The following is a 9,404-nucleotide window of genomic DNA, read 5'->3' as shown; positions in this document are numbered from 1 at the left end:
GCGGTCTCGGAGATAGCCAGGACCGATGCCATGGAGCGCTTTAAAGGTGGTGACTAGCACCTTAAAGCGTACCCGGAAGGCCACTGGCAGCCAGTGCAGCTCGCGCAGCAGCGGTGTTACATGGGAGCGACGTGTCGCCCCCAGCACCGCCCGCGCGGCCGCATTCTGGACCAGCTGGAGCCTCCGGATGCTCCCCATGTTTTCTGTTCTTTTATTTTCTTTTTTTCCATCTCCTTTTTTCTTTGTCCCTTTCTTTTTTTCTTTTTCACGGATTTTGATACCTGAGGGATCATGTAGCCACCCGCAATGACCAGTTGCAGCGGATGGCCTTCTCCATCTCCTTCTTCCCAATTTCCACCAATGGGACAATGAAAGACATTTCCTTTCGTTTTAAGTGGCCCACCAGAACATTGAGAGCCAGTTTGGTGTAGTAGCGGTTAAAGAATTAGAAGCAGGGAATGCTGAGTTCGAATCCTGACTTTAGGTTCAAAAAGCCAGCTGGGTGGCTTGGCCAAAGCACTCTCTTTGGGCCCTAGGAAGACGGCGATGCCAAAAGCGCTTCTGCAGAAACTTGTCAAGAAAACATCAGGAGCTCCTGCCTGTAGTCACAGCGTCCATCATTGGAAGGATTATAACCACCGCCAGTATTTCTTCCTCTGCTACTCCAATTACATCATCTGTTTAGTTAGATTTATGATCTTTTTAACCTGGCGGTATGGTAACAGCGATTAGCAGTCAAGGATGTTTCCAGGCAGACATGCATTCCCATAAAATAGCCCACCGTGTATTAGAAAGGTTTTATGAGCGGCAGACCACTTCCTGGTGATTAAAGAGGCATTCATTTTATCAGATCAAGAGTGGGGTTGCTGATCAACTCTGTTGAACTTTTAAACTTCAGCCTCGCTGGCAGCCTGCACCAAAGGGAGAACCAAACCTAGAACTAAGGAAGGATTTCCTGACCGTGAGAGCAATGAATCAGCGGAACAACTTGCCTCTAGAAATTGTGGGTGCTTCAACACTGGAGGTTTTTCAAGAAGATATTAGATAGTCATTTGTCTGAAATGGTATTTCAGGGTTTCCTTCCTGAGCAGGGGGTTGGGCTAGATGACCTCCAGGGTCCCTTCCAACTCGGCTATTCTGAATCCTCGGAGGGTTAAAAAAACGAGGTTAAATTTTACAAAATGAAACAGCTTTACTGGAGATATCGGAATTTGATCCCAGGGGCTTGGAATGGGAACTTGATGTCTGTGTATTTATTAAGTATACAGGTAGTCCTCGGCTTACAACCACAGTTGAGTCCAAACTTTCTGTGGCTAAGTGAGACATTTGTTAAGTGTTTTGCCCCGCTTTATGACCTCTCTTGCCACAGTTGTTAAGCAAATCGCTGCAATTATTAAGTTAGTAACATGGTTCTTAAGTGACTCTGGCCTCCCCCATTTACTTTGCATGTCAGAAGGGTGCAAAAGGGGATCACGTGACCCCGGGGGACGCGGCAACCATCATAAATACTAGTCAGTTGCCAAGCAACTGAATTTTGATCACGTGACCACGGGGATGCTGCAACGGTCCTGTGAAAAACGGTCGTAGCAATGGTGCAGCCGTCTTGAATGCGGAAAATGCTCACAGGTCATTTTTTTTTCAGTGCTGTTGTAACTTTAAATGGCCACTAAACGACCTGTTGTAAATTGAGGACTGCCTGTAGAAGAGTCACTGAGAGGAGATGGGCTGTGGAGCGAGGTGATCGATTAATTAATTACGTAGCTTTGATTGTGGAAGGCCATTTGGGCAAATGTTAAGGTTTCTCTTGGTTCCCAAAGCCAGAGGTTTCATATTGTGACCCAGGACGCATAACGGTTTCCTGAAATCTCTTTAGTAGGTGACTTTAAAAACGGAGATTTCTTGAACGCAAAGCATAGTATTGTTGTTTTTCTCTCTGAACTTTCCAAGGTCCTGAACACAAAGGAACAGGTCACCCACCCAGTCCATCAATCTGATCTTCGGAGGGGAGACTTTTTCAAGGCCCCGCAGTTCAAGTGGGAGAGCAGACCCTCTAAGAGTTTGTCAGTTGTCTTATATTAAAAACCGTGTTGGCCACCCGTGTTTTAATTACTGCGGCTTTGGACCAGCGGGTTTAAAACGGCGACACGATGATATTGGTGGGTAGATGAGAATTGTTGAGTCTTCTTAACGACACCGAGGGCCTTTTTCAAAACTGGAAAGGGCTCCTGAAGCCTACCGGAAGCTTGAACACAACTCTCCGACTTGTCCTTTTGCCCCTAAATTTTGAGAAATGATATTGCCACTCTTTTGGTGCGCCGCGGCTGAATTTTAAGGAGCCCGGACCCGGGAGTGGTAGGCAGCAAAAATAGAAAAGATCAGAGATAAGTGAAATGCCAGTTTTTCAAAGCTCAAAAATGAGGAGGAGAGGGGGGAAATGGGCAGCTGAGTGTTGTTTATCTTCCCAGCACTTCCGCAGGTATCTCCATCTTTTCCTGAACACTTCACCTCAACCAAAATAAATCTTCCTTCCTTCCTTCCTTCCTTCCTTCCTTCCTTCCTTCATTCCTTCCTTCCTTCCCTCCCTTCTTCTCTTTCCTTCCTTCCTTCCTTCCTTCTTTCTTTCCTTCTCTTTCTTTCTTTCTTTCTTTCTTTCTTTCTTTCTTTCTTTCTTTCTTTCTTTCTTTCCTTCTCTCTCTCTTTCTTTCTTTCTTTCTTTCTTTCTTTCCTTTCCTTCCCTTCCCTTCCTTCCTTCCTTCCTTCCTTCCTTCCTTCCTTCCTTCCTTCCTTCCTTCCTTCCTTTCTTTCTTTCTTTCTTTCTTTCTTTCTTTCTTGCCGCTGAATTGCCAGGTCTTGCTCTCCCTCTGTAAGGGGTTGGTGGTGGTGGTGGTGGAGAGGCGTGTGTGTCAGAAGGCTAGATGGAGGTGAACAAATAATTCTCAAGAACCTCAGCTTGAAACACTGCTGGCCAATCTTTAATATCTTTCATTGGTGCACACACATGAGCTGCAAAGAAGAAGGGGAAGGATGAGTGATTTGTTGGGCAGCTTGAAGCTGCCGCCGCGCAGGAGATCCAAATAATTCCCAGAGAACATTGGCTGGGTGGAGCTGCCCCCTTTCAATACAGAATGCTGGGAATTTCTACTTCAAGAATAGACCACAGGTGGTCCTGGACTTACAACAGCTCATTTAGTGACCATTCAAAGTTACATCATTGCTGAAAAAAAGGTGACTTGCGTCCCTTTTTTACGCTCACAACCATTGCAGCATCCCCACGATCACAGGATCAAAATTCAGACACAGCCACTGGCTCACCTTGACGGTGGTAAAAGGGTCCCGGGATCATGTGATCTCTTTTCGCGACTTTCTGACAAGCAATGTCAATGAGTAAACCAGATAAACTTAACCACTGGTTAACTAACTTAACAATGGTTCCCTTAACAGCGGGGACAGGAAAGGTCGTAAAATGGGGCGAAACACACTTAACATAACTCGCTTAGCAGCGTACATTTTTGCGATCAGTTGTGTCAGTAAGTCGAGGACCAGTTGAACAGAGAATAAATGTGGGGTCGATTTGATTATCAGATAGAAATCCCCTCACCTGGAATATTTGTTTATTTAATATGGTATTTTTTGTCAAATAGGGACAGGGAAGCTTATAACTCCTTGTAGACCCATCATATAAAGGGGAGGAGAATTCATTGTGGGGGTTTTTTTTTCAGCATTCAGCCAGGGTGGATTCTATATGTTTAATGTTAAATTTATTTGATACTTGGGTCGTTGTTGTTTTTTTTTTGTTTTTGTACACCAATCTTTTTCTTTTCTTTTTCATTGTTGTTAGTTTTGGATGTATGGGGCAGGTTGTTGTTTTTTTCTTTTTTCTTTTCTGTTTGGTAGTTTATTTTTGTGGATAAAACAAAATAAATATATTAAAAAAAATAGACTCAGCTCACGACCGTTCATTTAACAGCTGTTTGAAATGACGATGCTGCACTTACAACTGACACAGCATTCCCAGCAATGCCAGGATTGGAATTTGGGTGCTTGGCAACGGGGGTGAATTTACAATGGCCGCAGCCTCCTGGGGTCATGTGTGATCTCCGTTTGTGGTCTTCCCTGCCAGTGTTGCAACAAGCAAAGTCAAGGGCGGGGGGGAAGCCAGATTGACTTGACAACTGCGTAATTCGCTTAGCAACGGTGGGAAAAGAAAGGTCATAAAACCAGGTGGGGCTGTCTTAACAACCGCTTCGCTTATCCATGGAAATTCCATTCCCAACTGTGGTTATAAGTCAAGGACTACATATAGATGTTTTCGAGGCAGATCCACACGCATCTCTAGTTAATCAGGTAGCTGGTAGTCTAAGAAGCCTCTGTCAGTCAGAGTCGATAAAACTTGGGCTGATGGGAAAAAAAACAGATTGATCTAACGCAGTGTGGCGAACCTATGGGACACGTGCCAGAGGTGACACTCAGAGCCCTCTCTGTGGGCATGCACGCTGTCGCCCCAGCCCCGCCTACCCCCACAGCCCCCTCCTCACCAGCAGCCCCCCCAGAGGAGAGCCACCCCCAGTCATGGCCTGTGTGGAGCAGCACAGCCAAGGACATGGCAGCCGGGCAGCAGGTACAAGACTTTGCCCCCGCACCCCGCAGCATCATCTGCTGCATGGCCGCCATGGTGCTGCAGGGCCACCTGGGCAATCCGCCGCAGCAGGGCGTGGAGGTGGTAGGTGGCTCTGTGGGGGGTGGGAGCGTGGCAGAGTGGGTGGGGCAGGAGATGAGGCAGAGTGGGCGGAGCAGGGACCGGAGCAGTTTTTGGGCACTCTAAAAGGTTCGCCATCACTGATCTAACGTAAGACACCTTTCCATGATTCGTATGGTTTCAGGTTTTAAGTCCTGCTTATACTATAATTCCCAAGAGGGAAAAGAAAGACAGGTTCCTGCTTAAAGCAATTTTCGCTGGTTAATAGTGTCAGTTTTGGTCAATTAGTCAATTAAATATGTACATAAATAAAAAATTATACATATGAAGCAACAAGAAAATTCATTGCACATCCTAATTTCCCCGTACTTTTTTTTTTAAAAAAACAACATTATTGTATTTGTGAAATCAACCAAATCTTGCTTAGTTGAAGGATAAATGGGTTGATTTGTTTCCCTTGCTATCGTCTTTAGCTGCTGTGAAGCAGCTTGTCTAATTGATGTTTGTGTTTGATGTTTTATCGTTTTAATGCTTTTAATACCGGGAGTCCCCAGATAGAAAAGTAGGGTAAAAATAATAAATTCAGCCAAGTTGGGTTGTGTACCATTTTTCTGACTTTATTGACATACGGTTTATTAGTGTTCTTAAAAGCAACAAAACAATGATTGGAAAATACACTTAGAATTTGCCCAGGGTATTGTGATGGTTCACTGGAGTCTAATAGAAAGCCGGAGGAACAATTATCAGAAAGGTTTGATCTACAAGAGAAGAAGATTGGGGAGAAGAACAAGGATCAAGGAAGTGAGGCTGTAGAATTCAGGATGGAGACCCTGCAGCAGGCCAGATGTGGCTGAACTACAACTCCCAGCATTCCTCACTCTTGTCCTGGAGAGGCTTGATTTCTAAGTGCAGGGGGGGAGGAACGCCCGAGATGCAGGATTGTTCCCCCTGGCATTATCAAACCGCATCACCCGGACGAAAACTTTACCTTATCGTATGTAGGCGATCTGTTTCCATTTCTCCTAAATCTGCAGATTCTTATAGTCTGTTTGTTTACTTGTTTATTTAATTCAACACACAGGTTGTCCTCGATTTGTAACCGTTGGTTTAGGGACCATTTGAAGCTACAACGGCACTGGACAAAGGAACTTACAACCGTGTTTCACTCTTACGACCGTTGCACCATTCCCCGTGGACACGCGATCAAAATTCAGTCGTTTGACAACTGACTCGAATTTATGACGGGGACAGCTTCCCAGGAGCCACATAATCACCTTTTTGGACTTACAGGTTGTCCTCAACTTGTAAGAGCTCGTTTAGTGACCGTTCAAAGTTACAACGGTGCTGAAAAATGTGACTGATGACCATTTTTCACAGGGACACCTCTGCAGGATCCCCATGATCACGGGATCAAAATTTGGACCCTTGGCAATTGACTCGTCATTATGACGGTGGCAGCGTCCCGGAGGGTCGCGTGAAAAATCTTCTGACAAGCCAAGTCAATGGGAGAATCCGGATTCGCTTAACGACCGTGTGACTAACTTAACCGCTGCCGTGATTCATTTAACAACCGTGGCAAGGAAGGTCATAAAACGGGGCCAAAAGCTCTCTTCACCGCTTGTCCTGCTTAGCAACAGAAATGTTGGGCTCCGTTGTGGCTGTAAGCCGAGGACCACCTGTATTTAGAAACTGCAGATCTGCTTCACGAAGAGACGCTAGGCTGGGCGTGTACAGATAAAATGTAAAAAATGAGTATAAAAATTTAAAAGAGGGCACAAGAATACTTGAAAACATGACATTAAAAGTTAATGGAAAGGCGGGGGGGCTTTCTGGGCCCTAATGAGCCTTGTGGCTATGTGCTCTTCTGTGACACACACACACACACACACACACGTACACACACACACACACACACGCACACATGCACGCACAAGCAAAATGCCAGAGCCAAGTCTTTAGATAGTTTTGAACGGCCAGGAGAATGGGTGCCCATCTCGCCTTTGGGGAGGGGCATGTTCCACAGGGGAGGGGCAACAACAGAGAAAACTCTCTTCTGGGCCCCACCAGTCAGAATTCTCTGGCTGGGGAGGGGTCTGCAATATATCTCCCCTGCCTGGCCCAGGGGATGATGGGTTGATGCGTCGTCGTAACGCTTTCATCAACATTATCACGGCAGCACTTTTTAACGATCGCTTCTTTGGGGGCTGTATGGGGCAATTCTATGGTCCTGGACTTACCACCACAACGGAGCCCCAAACGGATGTTGCAAAGTGAGACATTTGCGCAGGGAGTCTTGCCCCATTTTACAACCTTTCTTGCCAGTGTTGTTAAGTGAGCAACCTGGCTGTTGAGCGAATCCGGCTCCCTCCATCGACTTTGCTTGTCAGAAGGTCGCAAACGGGGATCCCGTGAAACTCCCTGGGATGCTGCGACCATCATAAATATGAGTCAGTGGCTGAGCCTCTGAATTTTGGTCACGTGACCCTGGGGATGCTGCAACGGTTGTGTGAAAAACGGTCCTACGTCCCTTTTTTCATTGTAACTTTGAACGGACACTACCTGAACCCATTGTAAGTCAGGGACATCCTACATAAGAGTCACTTAGATGAGATGGGCAGTAAAGCAATTGTTAAGTTTGAAAAACAGTCCTAAGTCATTTTTTCCGGTGCTGTTGTAACTTTGAATGGTCACTAAATGAACTGTTGTAAGTCCGGGACTACCTGTTGTCCTTGGCCAATGTATGGACCATATCCATTCAATACCCCGTGGCCACGGAGGGCAAATGCTCCAACCAGTGTTGAGTTGGGGGTCCATCTCCCCTTCCTCCCCTAGGTTGCCTGTGGCACCTCTGCCCTTGGACTGGCTGTTCTGCGGGAGGCCTCTCATCCTGCCTTCAAAGAGGTGACATGGAAAGCTATTGACCTGCTGTTCTAATTGCCTGACATTCTATTTAGTAAACCCTAATTACTGGAGCCAGGAGTTAAATGCAAGGCGGTTAAACGAGGATTGACAGCTGTGGCCGTGGATCTAATTACAAGCATCTCTGATGCTTTGCTGCTTCGGTTACTGTGGAAACACAGAGGCTCGTGGCACGCGCCATGCGGGGGCAGCCAGCGGCATTAGGCGTGCATGCTCCACGCCCCGGAGAAGAGGGGACTTGAGGTTAGGCTTCTCAAGAAATCACACCCACGGCCGTAAGTTGGAAGTTTACTCCTACCGAGGCTTAGACCTAGCGCTCCGAGTCAAAAAGGGAGGTGTTTGCTTGGGCATGAAGCCCATAAAAGACGTTGGCCAACTCGTGGGTGGATAGAGAGCAAGTGTGTGGGGCGGTGGTCAAGGGTTGGGAGTGAGGAGATTGAGATTCAAATCCTCCCTCAGGCACAGAATCTCCCTGGGTGACTTTGGGCCAATTCCGCCCTTTCAACTCAACAGCCAGTGTGGAGTGATGGTGTAGACGCTGGACTAAGAGAAGGAAGACCTAGGTTCTAATCTTGCAATGGTGTGTGAGAAAGACCTCGGGAGAGTCAGGCAAGAGACAATATGACAGGAATGGTCAGATGAGAGGCAGCAAAGCCCACAATTGGACAATGGCCAGGCCGAAGCTCAAAAGGGACTCTCCCTAGTTTAATAATCATAATAATGATAAAGTTGGAAGGGACCTTGGAGGTCATCTAGTCCAACCCCCTGCTCAGGCAGGAAACCCTATACCATTTCGGACAAATGGCTGTTCAGTTTCACTGTAGCTTTACAATAGAGTAGAACAGTGATGGCGAACCTTTTAGAGACCGAGTGCCCAAAAACTGGCCCCACCCCCATTCTACCCCTTGCCCCACCCCTGTTCTGCCCTCACCCCATCCCCTACCCCACCTGCCCGCAGGGCCACTCACTGCCTCCAGGGCCCACCGCAGATCGCCCAGGCAGCCTAGCAGCGCCATGGCGGCCATGCCCTCTGCCCACGCCCCGCAGCATCAACTGTGTGCGATGGGGCGTGAGAGCAGAGTCTTGTCTACGCTGCCTGGCTACCATGTCCTTGGCTGCACTGCTTCGCGTGGGCCATGCTCGGGGGCGATTCTCCTCCAGGGGGGCTGTTGGTGAGGAGGGGGTTGCAGGGGAGGTGAGGCTGGGGCAACGGCATGTGTGCCCACGAGAGGGCTCTGAATGCCACCTCTGGCACGCGTGCCATAGGTTCGCCACCACTGGAGTAGAATTAGCTCTCACCTGGTTGTGGTTCCTATCTGGGTTACCCCACAAGGTCAACATCAATCTTGCAAGTCTCTTACTCTCTTCCAAAGAGAGGAATTTCAGGCATGGTCTCCAATCCTCAGTGAAGCTTGCCGTCCACTGAGCCTCTGACAGAGCAAGTGGATGCTCAGATGACCAATTTGTCATCATGCAACTAGTGCAACAGCTGGAGCAGAATTTGCCCTAACCCAGGGTCAAAGGCAACCAAAACTGACCCTCCTGCCAATTCGCTTGTTGTCCCTTCTATTAATAGGCTGTGATTTTCCAGGATTTACAGGATATGGAGGAAAGCTTCGCAAACATCTACATGGGGGTTGAGAAACTTAAGCTCTTGACTTGGTACATGTGCCATTCATATAAAAGGAGGTAGAACTTCCATCAGATGGGCATGAGACCATCTTGACTGTTTTACACTCTACCACGGACATCCCTGTTGGGAGACACACCCCATCCATGCAGGAAGGTG

The sequence above is a fragment of the Protobothrops mucrosquamatus genome, unplaced genomic scaffold (assembly GCF_001527695.2).
Source record: "Protobothrops mucrosquamatus isolate PMUCROS unplaced genomic scaffold, P.Mucros_1.0 scaffold1819, whole genome shotgun sequence".
NCBI classification, from domain to species: domain Eukaryota; kingdom Metazoa; phylum Chordata; class Lepidosauria; order Squamata; family Viperidae; genus Protobothrops; species Protobothrops mucrosquamatus.
Note: the sequence above shows the minus strand (reverse complement) of the source record.